The sequence below is a fragment of the Scyliorhinus canicula genome, chromosome 3 (genome assembly GCF_902713615.1).
Source record: "Scyliorhinus canicula chromosome 3, sScyCan1.1, whole genome shotgun sequence".
Taxonomy (NCBI): domain Eukaryota; kingdom Metazoa; phylum Chordata; class Chondrichthyes; order Carcharhiniformes; family Scyliorhinidae; genus Scyliorhinus; species Scyliorhinus canicula.
The window spans coordinates 187,503,368-187,525,406 of NC_052148.1; the positions used below are offsets into that span (position 1 = coordinate 187,503,368).

At 44.4% G+C, this 22,039-nt stretch overlaps 1 protein-coding gene across 1 annotated transcript in view; it reads right to left on the reverse strand.

Annotated features, from left to right (window-relative positions):
• The window catches only part of LOC119963175 (follistatin-related protein 5-like), an 877,034-nt gene extending 855,491 nt beyond the window's left edge, over positions 1-21,543 (reverse strand). Inside the window, 1 exon segment of the mRNA XM_038791890.1 lies at positions 21,233-21,543. The gene's annotated coding sequence lies outside the window, so the exon portion shown is untranslated.
• Positions 21,544-22,039: the final 496 nt, after the last annotated feature.

A 22,039-nucleotide genomic window follows, 5' to 3' on the forward strand; every position in this document is an offset into this window, starting at 1 on the left:
TTCTAATAGCCTGGGTCTCAGCATTCTCCTCCACAATATTATCTTTTTCTTGAGTGAATACTGACGAAAAGTATTCATTTAGTATCTCGCTTATCTCCTCAGCCTCCACACACAACTTCCCACCACTGTCCTTGACTGGCCCTACTCTTACCCTAGTCATTCTTTTATTCCTGACATACCTATAGAAAGCTTTTGGGTTTTCCTTGATCCTACCTGCCAAAGACTTCTCATGTCCCCTCCTTGCTCGTCTCAGCTCTCTCTTTAGATCCTTCCTCGCTTCCTTGTAAATATCAAGCGCCCCAACTGAAACTTCACGCCTCATCTTTACATAGGCCTCCTTCTTCCTCTTAACAAGAGATTCCACTTCTTTGGTAAACCACGGTTCCCTCGCTCGACCCCTTCCTCCCTGCCTGACTGGTACGTACTTATCAAGAACATGCAATAGCTGTTCCTTGAACAAACTCCACATATCCAGTGTGCCCAACCCTTGCAGCCTACTTCTCCAATCAACACATCCTAAGTCATGTCTAATGGCATCATAATTGCCCTTCCCCCAGCTATAACTCTTGCCCTGCGGGGTATACTTATCCCTTTCCATCACTAACGTAAAGGTCACCGAATTGTGGTCACTGTTTCCAAAGTGCTCACCTACCTCCAGATCTAACACCTGGCCTGGTTCATTACCCAAAACCAAATCCAATGTGGCCTCGCCTCTTGTTGGCCTGTCAACATATTGTGTCAGGAAACCCTCCTGCACACATTGTACAAAGAATGACCCATCTAATGTACTCGAACTATATCTTTTCCAGTCAATATTTGGAAAGTTAAAGTCTCCCATAACAACTACCCTGTTACTTTCGCTCTTTTCCAGAATCATCTTCGCCATCCTTTCCTCTACATCCCTAGAACTATTAGGTGGCCTATAGAAAACTCCCAACAGGGTGACCTCTCCTTTCCTGTTTCTAACCTCAGCCCATACTACCTCAGAAGAAGAGTCCCCATCTAGCATCCTTTCCGCCACCGTAATACTGTCCTTGACTAGCAGCGCCACACCTCCCCCTCTTTTGCCCCCTTCTCTGAACTTACTAAAACACCTAAACCCCGGAACCTGCAACAACCATTCCTGTCCCTGCTCTATCCATGTCTCTGAAATGGCCACAACATCGAAGTCCCAGGTACCAACCCATGCTGCCAGTTCCCCTACCTTATTTCGTATACTCCTGGCATTGAAGTAGACACACTTCAAACCACCTACCTGAACACTGGCACCCTCCTGCGAAGTCAAATCTGTGCTCCTGACCTCTATACTCTCAATCTCCCGTACCCTAAAACTACAATCCAGGTTCCCATGCCCCTGCTGAATTAGTTTAAACCCCCCCAAAGAGCACTAACAAATCTCCCCCCCAGGATATTGGTGCCCCTCAGGTTCAGATGTAGACCATCCTGTCTATAGAGGTCCCACCTTCCCCAGAAAGAGCCCCAGTTATCCAGAAATCTGAATCCCTCCCGGCTGCACCATCCCTGTAGCCACGTGTTTAATTGCTCTCTCTCCTTATTCCTCATCTCACTATCACGTGGCACGGGCAACAACCCAGAGATAACAACTCTGTTTGTTCTCGCTCTGAGCTTCCATCCTAGCTCCCTAAAGGCCTGCCTGACATCCTTGTCCCCTTTCCTACCTATGTCGTTAGTGCCAATGTGGACTACGACTTGGGGCTGCTCCCCCTCCCCCTTAAGGACCCGGAAAACACGATCCGAGACATCACGTACCCTTGCACCTGGGAGGCAACATACCAAACGTGAGTCTCTGTCGCTCCCACAAAATCTCCTATCTGTGCCCCTGACTATTGAGTCCCCAATTACTAATGTTCTACTCCTTTCCCCCCTTCCCTTCTGAGCAACAGGGACAGACTCCGTGCCAGAGGCCCGTACCCCATGGCTTACCCCTGGTAAGTCGTCCCCCCCACAAGTATCCAAAACGGTATACTTGTTACTCAGGGGAACGACCGCAGGGGGTCCCTGCACTGACTGCTTCTTCCCAGTCCCTCTTACAGTTACCCATCTATCTCCAGTCTTTGGTGTAACTATTTCCCTGAAGCTCCTATCTATGACCCCCTCTGCCTCCCGAATGATCCGAAGTTCATCCAGCTCAAGCTCCAGGTCCCTAACACGGTTTTTGAGGAGCTGGAGTTGGGTGCACTTCCCACAGATGAAATCAGCAGGGACACTGACGGCGTCCCTCACCTCAAACATTCTGCAGGAGGAGCATTGTACTGCCTTCCCTGACATCACCTCTAGATTTAAAAAATAACAAGAAAAAGAAAAAGAAAGGAAGAGCTTACCTGATATTACCTCAAACCCTGCTCCCGCTCAAAGGTAAGCAAATTTAAAGGCACTCACTCACCTTCACGACAGGCCCCTGCTCCCGCTTCCCAACCACCGTGGGGTGGGGGGGTTGGTTAGAGGAGGAGGTAGGGTGGGGGGGTTGGTTAGAGGAGGAGGTAGGGTGGGAAACACTCACGAAGTGTTTCGGGTTTAACTGTCACTTGCCAACAGCCTCTCCACAAACCACCTTCAACTTAGGCTGACCGCACTGCACGTATGCAAATTTCCCCAGAACAGCTGATCAGTAGCTCTGCTCTGCTGCCCTCTGCTGGATGATTGCCTTCACTCAAACTCCTCGGGTCCCCTTCGCAGATTCACCTTCAACTTAGGCTGACCGCACTGCACGTATGCAAATTTCCCCAGAACAGCTGATCAGTAGCTCTGCTCTGCTGCCCTCTGCTGGATGATTGCCTTCACTCAAACTCCTCGGGTCCCCTTCGCAGATTCACCTTCAACTTAGGCTGACCGCACTGCACGTATGCAAATTTCCCCAGAACAGCTGATCAGTAGCTCTGCTCTGCTGCCCTCTGCCGGATGATTGCCTTCACTCAAACTCCTCGGGTCCCCTTCGCAGATTCACCTTCCACTTAGGCTGACCGCACTGCACGTATGCAAATTTCCCCAGAACAGCTGATCAGTAGCTCTGCTCTGCTGCCCTCTGCTGGATGATTGCCTTCACTCAAACTCCTCGGGTCCCCTTCGCAGATTCACCTTCAACTTAGGCTGACCGCACTGCACGTATGCAAATTTCCCCAGAACAGCTGATCAGTAGCTCTGCTCTGCTGCCCTCTGCTGGATGATTGCCTTCACTCAAACTCCTCGGGTCCCCTTCGCAGATTCACCTTCAACTTAGGCTGACCGCACTGCACGTATGCAAATTTCCCCAGAACAGCTGATCAGTAGCTCTGCTCTGCTGCCCTCTGCTGGATCCGAGGTAGTCTGTAATACAGCCCCAACATAGTTACCGCATCCTTCCTATTTCTGAGCTCTGCCCATATCGCCTCACTGCTCGAGTCCTTCATAGTGCCCTCCTTCAGGCAGCTGTGATATCCTCTCTGACCAATAATGCAACTGCTCCACCCCTTTTATCTCCCTCTCTATCCAGCCTGAAGCATCAATATCCTGGGATATTTAGTTGCCAATCATGCCTTTCCCTCAACCAAGTCTCAGTCATAGCAACCATACTCCCAGGTACTAATCCAAGCCCTAAGTTCATCTGCCTTACCTGCTACACTTCTTGCATTAAAACAAATGCACCTCAGACCACCAGCCCCTTTGCGTTCATCATCTGTTCCCTGCCTACTCTTCCCCTTAGTCACGCTGACTTCATGATCTGGTTCCGTACAGGCTTTAGTTACTACCTCCTTACTGTCCACTAACCTTGATCCCTTTGCAACCTTTGCTTTGATCCCTTCTAGTGGTGCCTTCTCCTCTTCCAAAATAGCTCCGTAAACCACCGACACTGCCCTCTTCTCCAGTCCCCTTGTCATCAGCACCTCCTCCAGCAATGTGAAGGCCATCTCCACCGAGAAGCTCTGTATCTCCTTTCTGGCAAAATCTTGAACCTGCATGTATCTAAAAACATTTCATCCTGCTTCAGCCCACACTTCACTTCCAGCTCCTTCAATCCTGCAAACCGATCCCCAAGAAACAAACCTTTTTGTGTCTTAATCCCCTTCTCCTCCCATTTCCGGAAATTTCCATCCCACTTCCCTGGCTCAAATCTATGGTTCCCCCGAATCGGCATTTCCCTTGACCCTGCCCCTAACCCGAAGTGTTGGCGAAACTGCCTCCAAATTCTCAATGAAGCTATTATTACCAGACTCCCTGAGTATTTCCCTGGGGCCATCGGGAGCGGCGCTGTTGCTAGCGCCTTCAATCCCGACCCCCTACACAAACTCTCCTCCATTCTGACCCACTTGGAATCAATCCCTCTGACCCAGCTCCGCACCTTCTCCACATTCGCCGCCCAGTAATAATACATCAGGTTCAGAAGAAACCAAACCCCCTGCCTGCCTTCCCCTCTGTAGCAGCACCTTCAGTGCTCTGATCTTTGTGTTTTTGATTTACCAACTTCTATTGCTGTACAATAATAATATTTATATGCATAGTTTAAATTTGCAAGTATTTCCTCAGGTAGTTTAACAACATATGTCGGAGATTGTGGGAAGCTGTTGATATTTCCTTGGGACCCAATACTTACAACATTTCAAAGCTTTGGCCTAGGTCCTTAGAACTTTAGTTGGGCCACACTTGGAGTATAGTGTTGGAACCTTAGGCCACACTTGGAGTATAGTGTTGGAACCTTAGTTAGGCCACATTTGGAGTATAGTGTTCAGTTCTGGTCGTCAGACTACCAGAAGGATGTGGAGGCTTTAGAGAGGGTGCAGAAGAGATTTACCAGGATGTTGCCTGGTATGGAGGGCATTAGCTATGAGGAGCGGTTGAATAAACTCGGTTTGTTCTCACTGGAATGACGGAGGTTGAGGGGCGACCTGACAGAGGTCTACAAAATTATGAGAGGCATAGACAGAGTGGATACTCAGAGGCTTTTCCCCAGGGTAGAGCGGTCAATTACTATGGGGCATAGGTTTAAGGTGCGAGGGGCAAGGTTTAGAGGAGATGTACGAGGCAAGTTTTTTTTACACAGCGGGTAGTGGGTGCCTGGAACCCGCTGCCAGAGGAGGTGGTGAAAGCAGGGACGATAGTGACATTTAAGAGGCATCTGGACAAATAGATGAATAGGATGGGAATAGAGGGATATGGACCCAGAAAGTGTCGAAGGTTTTAGTTTAGACAGGCAGCATGGTCGGCACGGGCTTGGAGGGCCGAAGGGCCTGTTCCTGTGCTGTACTTTTCTTTGTTCTTTGTTCTTATGCACTAAATTCCTCATGTGAGGCTTGGAGCCTTTGACTTCAAGGCAAAGTGCTACCAGTTAAATTAATCTGACACATGTTGACTTTTAAAGCTTTCATTCATTATTGATGAAAACTTAAATTTTTCTTAAATCAATCAAATTTGCTATTGAGCTCGAGATAGCTTAACAGGATGCCCCTCTCTATTGCACTATTTAATTGATAAATATTTGCTGGGAGCATCCCTGGAACTAGTGTACTCCAGTAGAGGACATACCCTACCATGACCAGAAGCCAATTCAGGACCGACCACCTCATAGTGGGAAAATTTGCTGCAAACTAGGAATACAAATATGAAAAGAGTCGGAAACCCTACAGCTCTTGGTTAAACTACTGAAATGCAGTGGGTTCAGGGATAATGAGTGTCAATTGGCTCATTAATGAGCCTAATTGCCACTCCATCAACAGCGTCAAGGAATCCTGCCCTCCAACTTGCTTGGGGAATGTTTTGGTGACACCAGGATACTGACATGGGGCCTGTCCAATGATGAAGTGAGTCAAGCTGCTTTGTTTCTCACCACATTTCTTTCAGACTGATGAACCTTTTTTTCATTTTGTCTATTTCAAATTGCATTATGTATTTATTTGACATTAAACATTACACTGGATAATTTGTATTTCTGACATTAATTCTCCACTACAAACATAGCAAGAAATATAATCACATATAAATGAGAGCTACAGCACATTATGCTCTTCCTCCAAATGATCATATTATTAAATGGACTTTCTAAATGAACAGACAATCTGTTCTGGGCCCATTACAATTTATTGGGAATCATGACTCTTGCATCTATTTCTTCCAAATAACAAATGTAAACTGCCTCGATTATGTACTATGATAAAAGAAAATTATGAAAGCTGCTGGAATCTGAAACCAAAGCAGAAAATACTGGACAATTGCAGCAGGTCTGACAGCATCTGTGGGGTCAGAAGGGCTAATGTTTCAAGTCTGGATGGCTCTTTGTCAAATCTGGAGAGAACTGGAAATAGGGTCAGATTTACATTGTTGTGGGGGATTGGTGGAGCAGTGGAGCTATATAGAGGGCCAACAATAGGTGGAGATTGTCATGGACAGAAATGTCATGGACAGAAAGACAAAAGGAATATAAATGGGGGTGATTAAGGATAAGAAGAGTGCTGATAGTGGCATCAGAAGAGATTAGGATGTGTTAGTGGCAGAATAAATTTAAGCAGTGTGACAAAGGGCAACTAGGAACAGGGAAAAGATGGCCCAATTGGGTTGGGGGGAGGGGGCCAATGGTGAGGGGAAAACAGATCAATAGAAGAAATGAAAATAAACTGATAGAAATAAAAATGAGATGAAAGTGGAGCAGAGAGTTCACAGTTTGAACTTGCTGAACTCAATGTTAAGTCTGGCATGCTGTAACATGCCGAATCAGAAGATGAGGTTTACGCTGGGCTTCACTGGAACATTGCAGCAGGCCAAGGATGAGTTGAAATGGCAAGGAAAAGGAAGGTCTGGGTCCTGCTTGCAGATTTACCACAGGTGTTCTACAAAGTGGTCACCCAGCCTGCCTTTAGTCTCTCCAATGTACAATGCACCGCATTGGGAGCAGCAAATGCAATAATCCAGTTTGAAGGAGGTACAGAAGTGCTACCTCACTTGAAAACAGTGTTTATCCCTGGGATGGTGAGCGGGAAAGAGGTAAAGGGGCAGGTATTTGGGCAGCACGGTGGCACAATGGCAAGCACTGTGGCGTCACAGTGCCAGGGTCCCAGGTTCGATTCCCCAATGGGTCACTGTCTGTGCGGAGTCTGCACGTTCTCCACGTGTCTGCGTGGGTTTCCTCCGGGTGCTCCTGTTTCCTCCCACAGTCCAAAGACCTGTATTAGTGGATTGACCATGATAAATTACCCTTAGTGACCAAAAGGGTTAGGAGGGATTTTTGGGTTACGGGGTAATGGGGATAGGGTGGAAATGAGGGCTGAAGTGGGTCGGTGCAGACTCAATGGGCCGAATGGCCTCCTTCTGCACTGTATGTTCCATATTATTCTGTTATATTAGGTGTTACACCTTCTGCAATTGCATGGAAATGTGTTGTGGGAAGAGGGTGAGGTGTTGGGTGTGATGGAGGGGTGGACCAGGGTAATCTGGATGGAACGGTGTCTGCAAAATGCTGACAGGGGGAGTGAAGGGGAGAGATTTTTGATGGTGGCATCATGCTGGAGTTGGCAGAAATGGCAGAGGATGATTCTTTGTATGCGAGGGCTGGTAGGGTGAAAAGTGAGGACAAGGGGAACCCTATCCTGGTTCTGTGAGGGAGAGGAAGTGGTGAGAACATAGGTGTGAGAGATCATAGAATTTACAGTGCAGAAGGAGGCCTTTCGGCCAATCGAGTCTGCATGGAAAGAGCACCCTACCCAAGCCCACACCTCCACCCTATTCCCATAACCCAGTAACCCCACCCGACACAAAGGGCAATTTTGGACACTGAGGGCAATTTAGCATGGCCAATCCACCTAACCTGCACACCTTTGGACTGTGGGAGGAAACCGGAGCACCCAGAGGAAACCCACGCACACACAGGGAGGACGTGCAGACTCCGCACATACAGTGACACAAGCTGGGAATTGAACCTGGGACCCTGGAGCTGTGAAGCAATTGTGCTAACCACTATGCTACCGTGCTGCCCACGTCAGACACGGTTGATAGCCCTGTCGACCACAGTGGGTGAGAAACCACGATTAGGGAAGAATTAAGACATGTCAGTAGCTCTGTTTTGGAAAGTGACATCATTGGAACAGATGTGATGGAAACAAAGGAACTGGGAAAATGGGAGTCCTTACAGGATATCAGATGTGAAGAGCTGCAGTTGTCTTGGCTGTGGGAGTCAGTGAGTTTATACTGGATATTAGTGGACAGTTTATCCCCAGAAATTGAAAGAGAAAGATCAAGGAAGTGTCAGAGATGGACCACGTGAAGGTGAAAGAGGGGTGGGAATTGGAAGCAAAATTAATACATTTTTCCAGGTCCAGACGGGAACATGAAGTTGCTCCAAAACAGCCGTTAATGTACCGATAATGGGATGGGGTGGGAGTAGGACTGGAACATGGAATGTGCTACATACTCCATAAAGAGACAAGCAAAACTGGGACCCATGCGGGTACCCACAGCCACACCTTTGGTTTGGAGGAAATAACACATGTTAAAGGAGAAATTGTTCAATGAGAGCACTAGTTCAGTTGGAGAGTGGTGGTGGATGTTAAAACCTCTATTCGAGGGAAAAGTGGAGAGCCCTCAGACCCCTGATGAGAATGGAGGTACAGAGGGATTGGACATCCATGATAAAGAGGAGGAAGTTAGGACCAGGGAACTGGAAGTTACTGATACAATGTAGGGCATCAGAGGAAGCATAGGTGGGAAGGGACTGGACAAGAAGAGAGTTCTGAGCTAAGTTAGGAGGAAATTAGGTTGATGGGGCAGGACAAGCTGACACGATGTTCTTACCAGGACAGTTCTGTTATTATATGCCATTTATTTTAGATACTCCAGCGGCCAAATTACACCAAAGCACTCCAAAGAAGAAGTGTTTAACTGAATTTGGGATTACAAACAATACCATATGCCAAAATTCTGAGAAATGCATATTATTGTTAAAATAAAAATACCTCAGCAATATTATGACCTTCTACTGAATTAGTGGGAAGTTAGACTTGGTCCAACTATTCTGTTACAATCTCATAATTCTGAAAATGAAGAGATAAATGTCTAACATGACTCTCCTTAAGTGAATTTTCCCTGCCTTAGGTAAAGTAAGTGATCTCTTAACAACAGAAAATTATAAATTACCTATAGGACAACTGTATTATAAAGTAGAAGTCTGCATATACTTCCTGCATGTGCCACTTGACTTTCTATTGTCATGTTTCATACCATTTTTCTATTATAAATTTCTAATAAACATTTTTGTTGATTTTTGAAAGCAAACAAAGCGAAGAATAGATTTGAAGGAAAGATGGGGGTAATGAATGTTGAGGAAAGTAGAGGAGTATTGTTGAAGAAAGGGCGTTTGAGACAAGGATTCAGAGAGAGGGAATCTGGGAGAAAACAATTATAATTACAACGTGATAGTTTACAAAGGCTTTATAATTGCAATAAAAAGTAGGATTTGTTACGTTAATATGGAGGCCAAATTCTCTCTATTTTCCTTTAAATCTATTCTTCGCTTTGTTTGCTTTGCTTCATCTGAAGATCACCCTTATCCTGAGTCCACATGTGCAATGGGTAGGTTGAATCATACTGGCCCAGATTTTTTTGCATCAGTGATTTTAGCATCAAATGCCATTAATCAGACCATGTGCACCCTGATCCTCCAGTGGTAAATTGATGTTAAATTTGACTGGAAAATTGGTTGAATACATTATACTAAGCATAGCAGTGAATTAGAAATAAGGAAACCAAAAGTCCATCAAAGAAATTTAGTTTTACAGAAGAGAACTGATGACAGCTACCTTAATTGTTCTTAAATTTAAAACAATCTTTGTATGCAGAAGTTATTTGAAGTGGACCCATAATCTGCAGGGTTACATTGAATACTGCTCCCTCAAGCGGAAAAGGATAAAGAGGTGAAGGGTCCAGTGGAGCATGACCATCCAGAGGTGCCACTGCTGCCATGGACATTTATGGCGGAGACGTGTGACACCCCTATGCAGAAGTTCCCAATGCTTCAGCTGAATCTAATGTGTACAGCATTGCACTCATGTCATCCACACCTGTGTGGTAGATAGCAGAGCCATATTTAAAAAAAAACAAACAGATCTCCTCACTACAAAGACCAGTCCACTCATTATATTTTCAGCCTTCCATCACCATCCATGACCATGCCATTCCTCGACTTTTACCTATTCATGGTCCTTATAGAATTGATTACTCTGTTGTGGCCCAGCCAGGTCTTCAACGGATACCCCTGGTCACTTAGGAGCCATTCCAATAAGGGTGGTTGGTGGTGTGAAGACATCAGTTACCTGAGACTGTTGGAGGGTAACAAGGTCATGGAAGTTCCATGATAACCTTGTAGAGATCCAATTGCAGGATCATTTTGAGATGGTTGCCTACCAATTGTGCATTGTAGGAGTGGAACCCCTTCATCCAATGGGGGAATGAGGTCAGCAATCACCTGACACGAGAGCTGCCAGACGTTGGATATTCCATTGCTCTGAAAGGACCAATGAGCTGACCCTGGCCTATAGATCCTGAACAGAGTCTTCTTCAAGGTGCCACTTTGTTTCCGTCCTTTCTGTTGAATCCAGGTTCCTGTGACTGTGTTGCTGCTACCCCATGTCAGGTCAAAGGTGAAAAGGTCAAAAGTCCCTTATTGGTGGCCAAGTCTCTGCCTCTACTCAATTAATTGCTGCCAAGTAACTTTCCCCAAACACGATTTATTTGTCTCAAGGATCTGCTCCTACTAGCACCAACCTTCAACTAGGGTTGGCCGAAGGAGCCTATGGGAAAGAAGCATTTAAACTGTAAAAAGGCTCGAGATTGTCATTTCAATTGCATGCCTGGATGGTTTCTGGCTTCATCTCAATCCAGCCCTAGGAGGCAGGAAGACCTCAATGGTGGCTTGTGCTATTTGAGATGTGGCTGTTGCTGCATCCATTGCCTATTTGAACTGTGCATGTCAGAGGGCATTTTTCAAAGAGTCAACCAGATTGTTATGGATCTGGACATATCAGTCTCACCAGACAGGTAAGGATGAGTGGGGTAAAACATTAATGAACCAGATGGGGTTTAACGACAATCAGCAATGATTTCACTGAATTTGAATTTCATATTTGTATTGAATTCAATTGAAGTTCACCATCTGCCATGGTGGGATTCGAACCCAGGTCCCAAGAACATTGCCCTGGGTATCTGGATTATTAGTTCAGTGCCAAAACCACACAACCTGATCACACCTCCACTCACTGGAAAAAATACTTCTCAAAAAGGTTATGAACATCTGACTAACTGTACACTCTGCTCAGTAATGATGTCAGAAAATAGGGAAAACTGGTTGGAAATACCATCTAATGGAAGGAGCTCAAATTAAATTTAAACAGCATTAATCCACATTAGTGAATGGACCCCAAGATAGTATTTAATTGAAAGGATCAAATGACACTGTAAATGATCCGTGGAAAGTTCAAGCACACTATAGCAGGCATCTGAACATTAATAGCTTGGAAACATCAGTCTTTGAGATAGGCTTCACAATTCACATTATTTCAGCTATGTGATTTTTTTCTTTCTGCTCAGTTTTATACCACCATCTACTTCATAGTGCATGCCAACTTCCATGTGCATGATGATGTTTCCCCAAGAGGATTGATTATCCAATGCAAGTATTAAAGGCTTATCAAGAAGTAATCTGCACCTGATTGTCAGGAAATTGTTTGCCAGTAATAGATCAGTGTTGATGACTGTTTTCTCCAGTATGTGCTGGTGCAGATTGAACTCCAAAATTTTAATCATGAGCTAAAGTTGTTCCATGTTTAATGTCTTTTTCAAACCTACAAATAATATTGTAAGACACTGGTCCTGATCGACCAGCCTTGTCACGCCTGACTCGGGACTGCTCCTTGGCACTGCCACTGGGTACCCTGGCATTGCCAGTGTGTCTGAGTGGTACTACCAGGCTGGCAGGGGTACTGCCAGGGTGCCAGACTGGCAGTGCCAAGGTGCCCAGGTTCCAAGTTGGCACTGCCAGGGATCAAGTCTTGGGGGGGGGGGGTGGTGTCCTGCTCTTGTGAGGTGTGGTGAGGAGGGGGGCTTGAGGACCCGCTAGGAGGTATGATGGGCATTGGGAGAGTCTGGAGTCTGTGGTGGGGTGTTTGAGGTGGGTCCAGAGATCAGGGGGGCATTTAAAAATGGCACTCAAGCTCTTCCTGCACTGACAAGCTGAGCTGAGCTCATCAGTGCAGGAAATGAAGATAACTGCGGCCTCCGCGGGGCATCCCTTGCCAAGGCTGTTAGGAGTAAAGAGTCCTGTTTGATAGCAAGGTCGTTCTCAGCGCTGCAGGTGCTGAGAAACACCACGCTAAACACCCCCAAAACAGGACTCTGTTTTCTTATTACCTCGTGCCCGTTTTCAGTTCTATGAATGCGGCATAATTAGACCCGTAAAAGGGTGGTACATTAGTTTGTTAATCATGAAGGTTATTCATGAAGCTCCCACCTTCTCAACCTTGCCTCTTGCATGAGGTGTGCCGATCCTCCGGTTAAATCACCACCAGTCAGCTCTCCCCCTCAAAGGGGGAAAGCAACCTAAGGTCGTCTGGAACTACGCTATGTAATTTTACTTACTTTTAGCTTGTTAATCTAATTTATTAGTATTTAACAAAATAATTTATTCCTTGGGTCAGAAACCTGCCATGTGATTTATTGTAAAGATGTACATCTGAAAAAGGAACTTAAAGCGCAGAGAGATAAGAGTTTGCTCACAGTGCTTAAGGTCAATGCATGCTGATTTCAAAGGTTAGAAAGGTTATCTTTAATGGGCAGATTCAACAGCTGACAGTTGTGAGAAATCTCTCGGGAACTAAAAACAGCAGTAACAAGATCTGTTAACAAGATTACTAGAAGAACATTGATGCAATGTGTGTAGTCATGTGACAGACCTATATATTGATAGATGCAGTGAATATAGGTTTTGTAATATCTGCAGTGGTGCTTCCTAAAGCAAGAATATATTTATTGTCGATGATAACTGAATGTCTTTCACTACCAAAAAAAAAGTATAAGATACTGAATAGTTTATCTGTGCCATTAAGAAAATCAATCAAATTGTGCCATTTTAATATTATTTGCTTTTGTACAGATTGTTTTTAATCTCGTAAACTAAAATCACTGCTCAAATTAAGCACATGACATATTAGTGTAATAATGTTTAATCTGTTCATATTAAATTCTTTGGCTTCTATTTTAAGAGCCATTAATCCATCTTTTTTTAAATGGATTAGTACTTTTCAGAGGTTAGGTTTAAGATAAACTGACAATTTTCTCTAAGCATAGTGATGTCTTTAACATGTTTAAAGAGAATGCACTTATGATTTTGCCATACTTAATTTAAAAGGCAACATCTTACTCATTATTGGTGCACCATACAGAGGACATCACCTTGCTTCTAATCAAAGGACGCTTGAGAGTGAGTAATGTTTAATGCATGTGTGAAGAGTATTAAAATGCTGATTTGCCAAGCTTTCATCTTCACAAACCTAGTTACAAATATTAAATTACAATCTATAAAACTATTGTTCTCGAAAACAATTACTGAAAAATGTAAGCCTGAATTTTCTACCCATCTAATCAGCAGATTTTTCTTTGGATCTGGGATAGGCAGGGGTGTAAAATTACTTGGAGTTGTGTTTCGCCATGTGTTTGCCTTGATTAGCTTTATCCAATTTCTCCATCCTGGGGCCTAGCACTGTATACAATTGCCCACTTAATTTTACTTACTTTTAGTTTCTTAATCTAACTTATTAGTATTTTCCAAAATTTATTGTGACAATATAAATTAGAGAAATGCATCCACTGCCATATTTTCCATGACATCTATTACTCTCGGTGTCCAATATTTTAACAGAAGCGCAGAGGGTTACCAAAGCCTGTACAATTGTGCACAGAACAATGCATTGTGCATTCAAAGTGAATCCAAAATGTAGACAAGTATTTGGCCCTTTTGCAAACAAGGCAGAGACTGCCTGTACCACTATCCTGCGACAAGCTTCCATGGATTGCTATACCATGGGCTGAATTTGTACCTAATCGGGATGGCTCAGGATCCCATTAAAAATGGTGGTTGGGTCCCAAATCTGGGGTTCCTGGCCTCATTCCCAGGCTGTCTGATTTTTGGGAGTGCCTTTAAAAGATGCAAGTAGCTTCTTGCCAAAACCCCACACCAGACATTCCTGACCTGGCTGGCTCCATTAAGGAAATTTGCATGTCCAACACAATGTTAAGGAAGTCAGGCCAGGTTTTTAAAGAAGTGTGGTTTCCTGAGCCTCAGAGGAGCCATGAATGTGAGCTGTGTGAAGAGACCTTTTAAAAGGTGAATTCAACAGCTCGATCATACCCCCTATGCCAAGCCAAGTTCCCTCAACCCCCTTATCCCAAACTATGGCATTTCCATGCACATTGACGCCCCCCCCCCACACCCACCCCCCCCCACACCCACACCCACCCCCCTCCACACCCACACCCACCCCCCTCCACACCCACCCCCCTCCACACCCACACCCACCCCCCTCCACACCCACCCCCCTCCACACCCACACCCACCCCCCTCCACACCCACACCCACCCCCCTCCACACCCACACCCACCCCCCTCCACACCCACACCCACCCCCCTCCACACCCACACACACCCCCCTCCACACCCACACCCACCCCCCTCCACACCCACACCCACCCCCCTCCACACCCACACCCACCCCCCTCCACACCCACACCCACCCCCCTCCACACCCACCCCCCTCCACACTCACCCCCCTCCACACTCACCCCCCTCCACACTCACCCACCTCCACACTCACCCACCTCCACACCCACCCCCCTCCACACCCACCCCCACATAAACTCGAAAGAACCAGTAAATTCTATAGTGACTGTGGGATATGTAAAAAAAAAAGCTTTAAAAATCATTCATTCATTCATTACTTTCCATTTGTAAAAGAAAAGTAATTTCACTATCGGGCAATACAGGTGTCAATAATTCTGACCCTTTAAAGTATCAATAACAGAAACCACAAACCTTTGAAATCATGTGAACTTGTAAAGAAACATCTTGAAATTAACAGTAGAGATCAGGGAGCAAGATCTGTTAATCAAGCAATGTTTTCTCTTGGGCTGGGTGCAGCTGTTTCAACAGGAGCAATGGATGGATGGGCTCTCAGCCAAGCATATATAATACTTTAATAATACAGACTATGGGGTTGAGATGGGCATGGGCTGGTTTTAAGTCGGCATAAGAGCTCTAAAGGGCTATGGAAATGTGTGGGGGCATGGATTCACATGAGGGTATGAAAGGCCATGGGAGTGGATGGGAGACATGAGTTGGCATGGGCAGAGTATGTATGGGGAGTGTGGGGAGGTATGAGGGCTAGAGGGCTGTTTTTTGTTTTGTTGTTTATATTGTAACTATGATGAAGTCCCAGAGCACCAAGTATGGAAGAGCACCTGGCTGCATTTGACTGTAGGGTTCAACCGTCAAGCATTTTTGACCTTTGCATCTCGAGCTCATCGAACCATTTCCTCCTTCTACTCAAAGGGTTGATGGTCTAGAAATGCCTTTGCAACAGCGCTAAGTCCGTAAGATTCCACCTTTGTTTCTGAGAACCTCTCCCATGCTAAAAGAAAATGATGGACCCTGTGTCACACAGGCATTTTTTTAAGTTTAAAATTTAGTTATAAAATTTAATACATATATTTATTGCATTTTTTAATTTTACTTGTAATTTGTTTGCTATCCTCAGTCTTTCCCCCTTTTGTAAAATACAGTAGTGAACACTATTCTAATTTCCAATGATGTTGCAATTGTAACTTTTCCACACTTGGAAAAACAGAGTAGGAAAAACAGAAATGCAGCGAAATGAGACCACACCTGGACAATTCAGAAGCACACAACAGGTTAGTAAGCAAAACTGAACACATGCGATTGGGGATAGCATACTGACATGGACCAAGGATTGGTTAATGGACAGAAAAAAGGGAGTAGAGATAAATGGGTCATTCTCAGGTTGACAGGCTGACTAGCGAGGTCCCAAAAGAATCAATACTTGGACCCCAACTACAATCTATATCACGGATTTGGATGTGGGGGTCATCTGTAATTTCCCAAGTTTGCTCATGGCACAGAACTAGGTGGGAATGTGAATTGTGGGCCTCACAGCACCAGGGACCCGGGTTCAATTCTGGTCTTGGGTGACTGTGTAGAGTTTGCATTTTCTCCCCATGTCTGCATGGGTTTCCACCGGGTGCTCAGTTTCCTCTCACAGTCCAAAGATGTGCAGGTTGGGTGGATTGACCATGATAAAACTGCCTCTTAGCGTCCAAAGGTTAGTTGGGGGTTCCAGGGATAGGGGGGAGGTTGGGCCAAGGTAGGGTACTCTTTCAGAGGGTCAGTGCAGGCTCGATGGGACGAACTGCCTCCTTCTGCACTGTAGGGATTCCATGATTCTATTCAATGATGCAAAGAGGCTTTAAGTGGACTTAGACTGCTGAGTGAATGGGCAAGAACATGTCAAATGGAATATAATATGGAAAAATGTGAAGTTATCCACTTAGTAGGAAAAACAGAAATGCAGCGAAATGAGACCACACCTGGACAATTGTTGTAGTTCTGGTTTCCTTACCTAACGAAGTATATCCTGGCCATAAAGGCAGTGCGGCAAAGGTTCACCAGACTAATCTCTGAGATGGTGGGACGGTCCCACGAAGAGAGATTGAGCAGACTGGAGTTTAGAAGAATGAGAGGTGATCTCATTGATAAGTGTACAAAATGCTCAGAGGGCTCAACAGGGTAGATGCAGGAAGGATATTTCCCCTATTTGAGGGTAGCTCTTGAACTAGGGGACACAAACTCAGAATAAGAGGACTGAGAGGATGAGGGGATGAGAAATTTCTGTGGTCAAAGAGTTGTGAATCTTTGAAATTCTCTATTCCAGAGGGCTATGGAGGCTCAGTCAATGAGCATACTCAAAGCATAAGTTGGTAGATTTCTGCTTACCAATGACATCAAGGGTTAGGGGGATAGTGTGCGAATATGTCACAGAGATAGAAGATTGGCCATTATCTGATTGAATAACAGAGTAGGCTCAAAAAGCCATATGGCCTACACCTTCTCTTATATTCGTATGTAAATTCACTTATCAAATTCCAATAACAGAATATACCTGCACCTGTACTAATAATTTGGCTTAATACAGTTCAGTTACACAGCAATTGTAACAAGCCCGCCTTGACCTGTATTTTTCCACTCAAGTGGTAAATACTGATTCCAAAAATAGAAAATACTTTTCAAAATGTTGGACTTTCATGTAATGACTAGAACCATATATGATTCAGCACATGCCTAGCACTTGCCAGCTACTGCTTTACAAACAAAATCAAAAAACATTTATAAACAAGGATAAGATTTGTTAAGAAAAGCAAATTACTGTGGATGCTTGAATGTGAAACAAAAACAGAAAATACTGGAAAATCTCAGCAGGTCTGACAGAATCTGTGGAGCGAGAAGGGAGCTAACATTTTGAGTCTGGATGAGTTGTGTCTGGCTTTGACTTTGAGTCATCCAGACTTGTAACATTAGCTCTCCTCTCTCCACAGGTGCAGTCAGATCTGCTGAGATTGTCCAGCATTTTCCATTTTTGTATAAGATTTGTTGAAGTGCCCGAAGCGCCTTCCTTTCCCTCCATGTGCTTCATCCAAACACCAATCACTACAATGTCTCACGCTTGGGCCAGTTTGATTTTTTTCTTAACACTTCAACCAAACCCATTGTGAATACAGGGAGACCCTGGCCCTGATTCACTCACTGAACAGCATCCCTTAGTTAACAAGGTATTACAGCTACTGTATGTCTTAACTCCAATTCTGATTGGTCTGTTATCACGTCAACAATTTTTGTTTTTGTTGAAATTTTGAAATCTCCTTGCAGACCTCGAGGGAGCCTGCAAACTCCAAATGAATCCCTGCAGTGATGTCACCTGTCATTAAAGCATAAATTATTCCCAATAGTACCAAAATATGTGAACTGTGGCCTGCATATAACTACTGTTGTAGTTCTGGGCAGTTTCCAGCATTGCACACATATTTATTACTCATCTTAAAAAAATAATACCTAATTTTGGAACATAATTCACCCAGATTGTTTCTGTAGAAGTCTGTGCTTCTTTGCATTTTCTTTACCTGTAAGCCCTTGCATTCTGCAAAATGTTTAAATTTTGAATTTAAATCCAACAGTCTAATATAACAACACTGCAAGGTAAGCCATTGCTTCCACGAGTTACAAAATGACCTTGAATTTGCATCAGTGCCTTCAGCCTTCTGCTTCTGGCATCGTAACACTGTTAGTCACTTTGAGAAACCCTCAGGTCAACAATGTATCACCACAGTTCGTTACTCAGTTTCTTTCTGTACAATGCACAGGTCAGTGATTCTCTTGAACGAGACAGTTATATTACATTATTCCCAAATATGAAGCAAATTCAAAGGTATTTTGCTGGCACAACATCTACACCTCAAACCTTAACCTGTCTTGGGATGATTTCAACTTCAATTTTTACATCTGCAATTTTGACAATAGTAGGTGGTTGGAGGATGTAATACAGACCAACTTATCTTTTATTCTCTTTAAGTACTTTGTGAAAAAAAATAATCGGTTTCCAAAAAGTAAATGTCAATTTGAAAAAGCTATTCATATAAATAGATTCTAACTTAAATTACATTTTAAACCATGAATGTGTCGGCAAAACTATTGTGGCTTACTTTATGGTCGTCACATATTGCCATTTGAGTTTAATTTTTTTCTAGCAGTCTCAAAGATACAAGATGCATTGCAGATTACTCAGAAATGTGTGGAAAGCGGCGGCCACATCATTAAATCCAAACTGGACTTTTGATTCTATATCTGATCTTTTTGCATGGAAACATATATATTTGAAATATATTTTGATGTTGTTTTTCTGAGGCAATTCATAATTAGCAATTAAAATATACAATTATTTCCCTTCTTTTTCAGTATTCCAAAAGGGGCTGCTCCCTCCATGGGATACTGGTTCCCTCTCCCGTGATTCACAGCGCCCCTGCTTGCAGCATCTTCTCACCCAGGTAAGGAGGTACAACACCTGTTCTTCCGTCACCTCCCTTCCCATCATCCATGGGCCCAAACAATTTATTTCAATGTAATTTACTACAGTTGTTGCACATAATAGTCTCCTCTGCATTGGAGACCAAACACAGATTGGGCGATTATTTTGCTGAACAATACCCACCAGTCTACAAGCATGACCCTGAGCTTCTGGTCATTTGTCGTTTTGTTTCTGCCCCACTCCAGCCTTAAGCTCCTGAATTGTCTCCATGAAGCTCAAAATAAGCTCAAGGAACAGCACGCATCTTTCAGATTAGTCACTTAACAGCATTCCAAATTTAATAAATTCAATAATTTCAGGCCATAACCAACTGCATCCACTTTTTCACACATTCTGTTGTTCCCATTTACAGCTCTATTTTTTGTCCCATTAACACCTTTCTCATTTTTCCTCTCCTGCCTTCCATCCTATCACACTTATCCTTTTGCCCTTTCCTCCCCTCGCCCTGTCTGTGACTCGGTACTTGTTTAAAATCTGTTACATTTAACATTTTCCAATTCCTACTAAAGGTCACAGGCGCGGCTCTTTAACTCTTTTTCCCTCTCCACAAATGCTATTGGCTGGTGATCGGCTATATCAGAAGAAAATGAGCCCAATTACAACCTCCAAGCCCTCTACTACACACGTACACACGCCATCTCATGGTGTTTGTCATGGAGATAGCGCTCGACACGTAAATCAGATTCTGAACATGTGGCTATTTGTAGTTTTTACGTAGCTTTTTGAAAAAAAATCGGCGGTTCCTACACAATTGCCTCATATGGCGATTTACTATTTCAGAAATACAAATGAGTATGAATGGTCAACAAAAACAAATGTTTTCTTCACATGTTCCGAATGGATTACATTATTAATAAGTAAATCCCTGTCCCCAACGGTTTCTCAAACTATCCCTTCCCAAATGTATACACCCACAAGTACTGGGCACAACAAGCATTCCTCATTACAACGTACATCTCCAATCCAATTTCCAAATGTAGCTTTTAGCATTTTACATGAATAACTTCAAGAAATGTAATTTCCCCTTTGCTGTGTGATTATTGGGATTTTAAAAAACTTTGAATCTTTAAACGACTGACCACTTCGTTAGCAAAAAGGTAAAAAAAAGGCATGCCAATATCGCCAGGCAACCACTTGTAAATTGGGGTGAAATAACCGCCAGGAGGATTACTGGCTGCAGTTATGGTAAATCACATCACGGGAGATTGAAGTGCCTGTGACACTTTGTAGGCTTTTAATATATTCTCTCGAAAGCTCGGGTGGATGAATAAAAAGCTCAGCTGATTCACATGCAAATTGAGGCTGAACTTCATCCCTCACCAGAGCCCTGAATAACACAGGCAGCCTCCTCCCCACAGCTGCCAGACGCTGCCCTGAATCAGCCCTCTCTCTCTCTGTGTTTGCAGCCGCTCACAACGCCGCGCAAGTTAAGACTTCTCCATTTTAAAAAAAACGCAACCAAAACAAATAGGGGAACATCGGAATGGCCTTGGAGCTTTATGTGTCTCAATAACAGTTGTTTACTCTAGGGCTCTTTGCACAAGCGCCCCATTACAAAGCCTCAAACTACCTTGCAAAATCCAGAATGGACACCTCGTCCTTCAACCGAGCAACAATTTTCACGTGATGTGAAATGGGTGTTGTTGATGTCGAGGAGAAAACCTCGGGCAAACTCTGGACACCTGCAGAATATATTAATTTCAAATGTAATGTTGCGCCAATTGTTCAGATTTATCACTTTTAAGTGGGGGTATGAGCTTTACACTACCTGGCAGATTTCCAATTACATCAGGGGCATGCTCCTACTTTCCATGAGTTACCAGCTATTTTCTTTTCTGTAGTTACAGCACTGCATTTATTGAATTTAACTCCCACCCACTTCTGAGTCTGTTTCCCCCTCTACATATATTTGTTGGTCAGCATTTTGTTCTTAAAGATCTTTAGAATTGGGCACTTGAAGGAGACTGCTGTGGTGTAACAGTTCACGAACAAAATACACGCCACTTTCAGCAGTCAGTGCTCCATTCTTCCCCCGATAGATTGAGATGATCTTCTTACCTGTTTGACACACTCAAATGTTGGGAAGCGATACTACTCCTGATCACAGTTTAAGGGTCTCAACATGAACGGGCGGGGGCGAACTGAATTTTTCTGTCAAAATGGGAAATAAAAGCGGGTAAGTGAACCAAGCGCAATGGCGAGAACAGGCAGCAATAATCCCCCGTCGGAAATGTGGTGCGGCGGAGAGGAGCTGGCTGCTGCCCACTATCCGGTGCACCCTGGCAGGATGAGCAGTCAGATCCCGCAGACGGAGCTCTGTACACTCACTGTGCAACCAGCACTGAGTGAATGAACAGCTCCCAGCGCCACCACCTCGCCCCACCCCGTCAGCTATATTTACATACAGGGAGCAATCCAGCCAATGGGGCCCCACAGCTCACTTCCACCTGCTGAGGCAGCCCCTCCCCCAGCTCTTCCACCTCTGCGACCTGTCAACTGGGCCAGAAGATTTCTCCCATTTTAAATCTGACACATGCAGATAAAGTATCCGAGATTTCTATCGTAAAACAATTTTCCATTAAAGATAGCCATGATTTTCCTCCACCAGAAAGGGCACTGGCCGCAAACTTCCACTTGGTGGCATCGCTGCTACTGGAGCTATGTGAAAGGCCCAGACTCCACATTTCAGGTGCAACACCCTGTGTGTGCCCAGCCATAAGAGGGTGGCACCAATGTGCTACTCCTGTGCCAGATGCATATCTAGTGGGCGGATGGTGATGTGAGACAGCCGCTGACACTGGGTTGGTGCATAGCCTGTCATTTTTGGAACGCAAAGGTCCTGTTACCGCCCATTCTTAATCACTC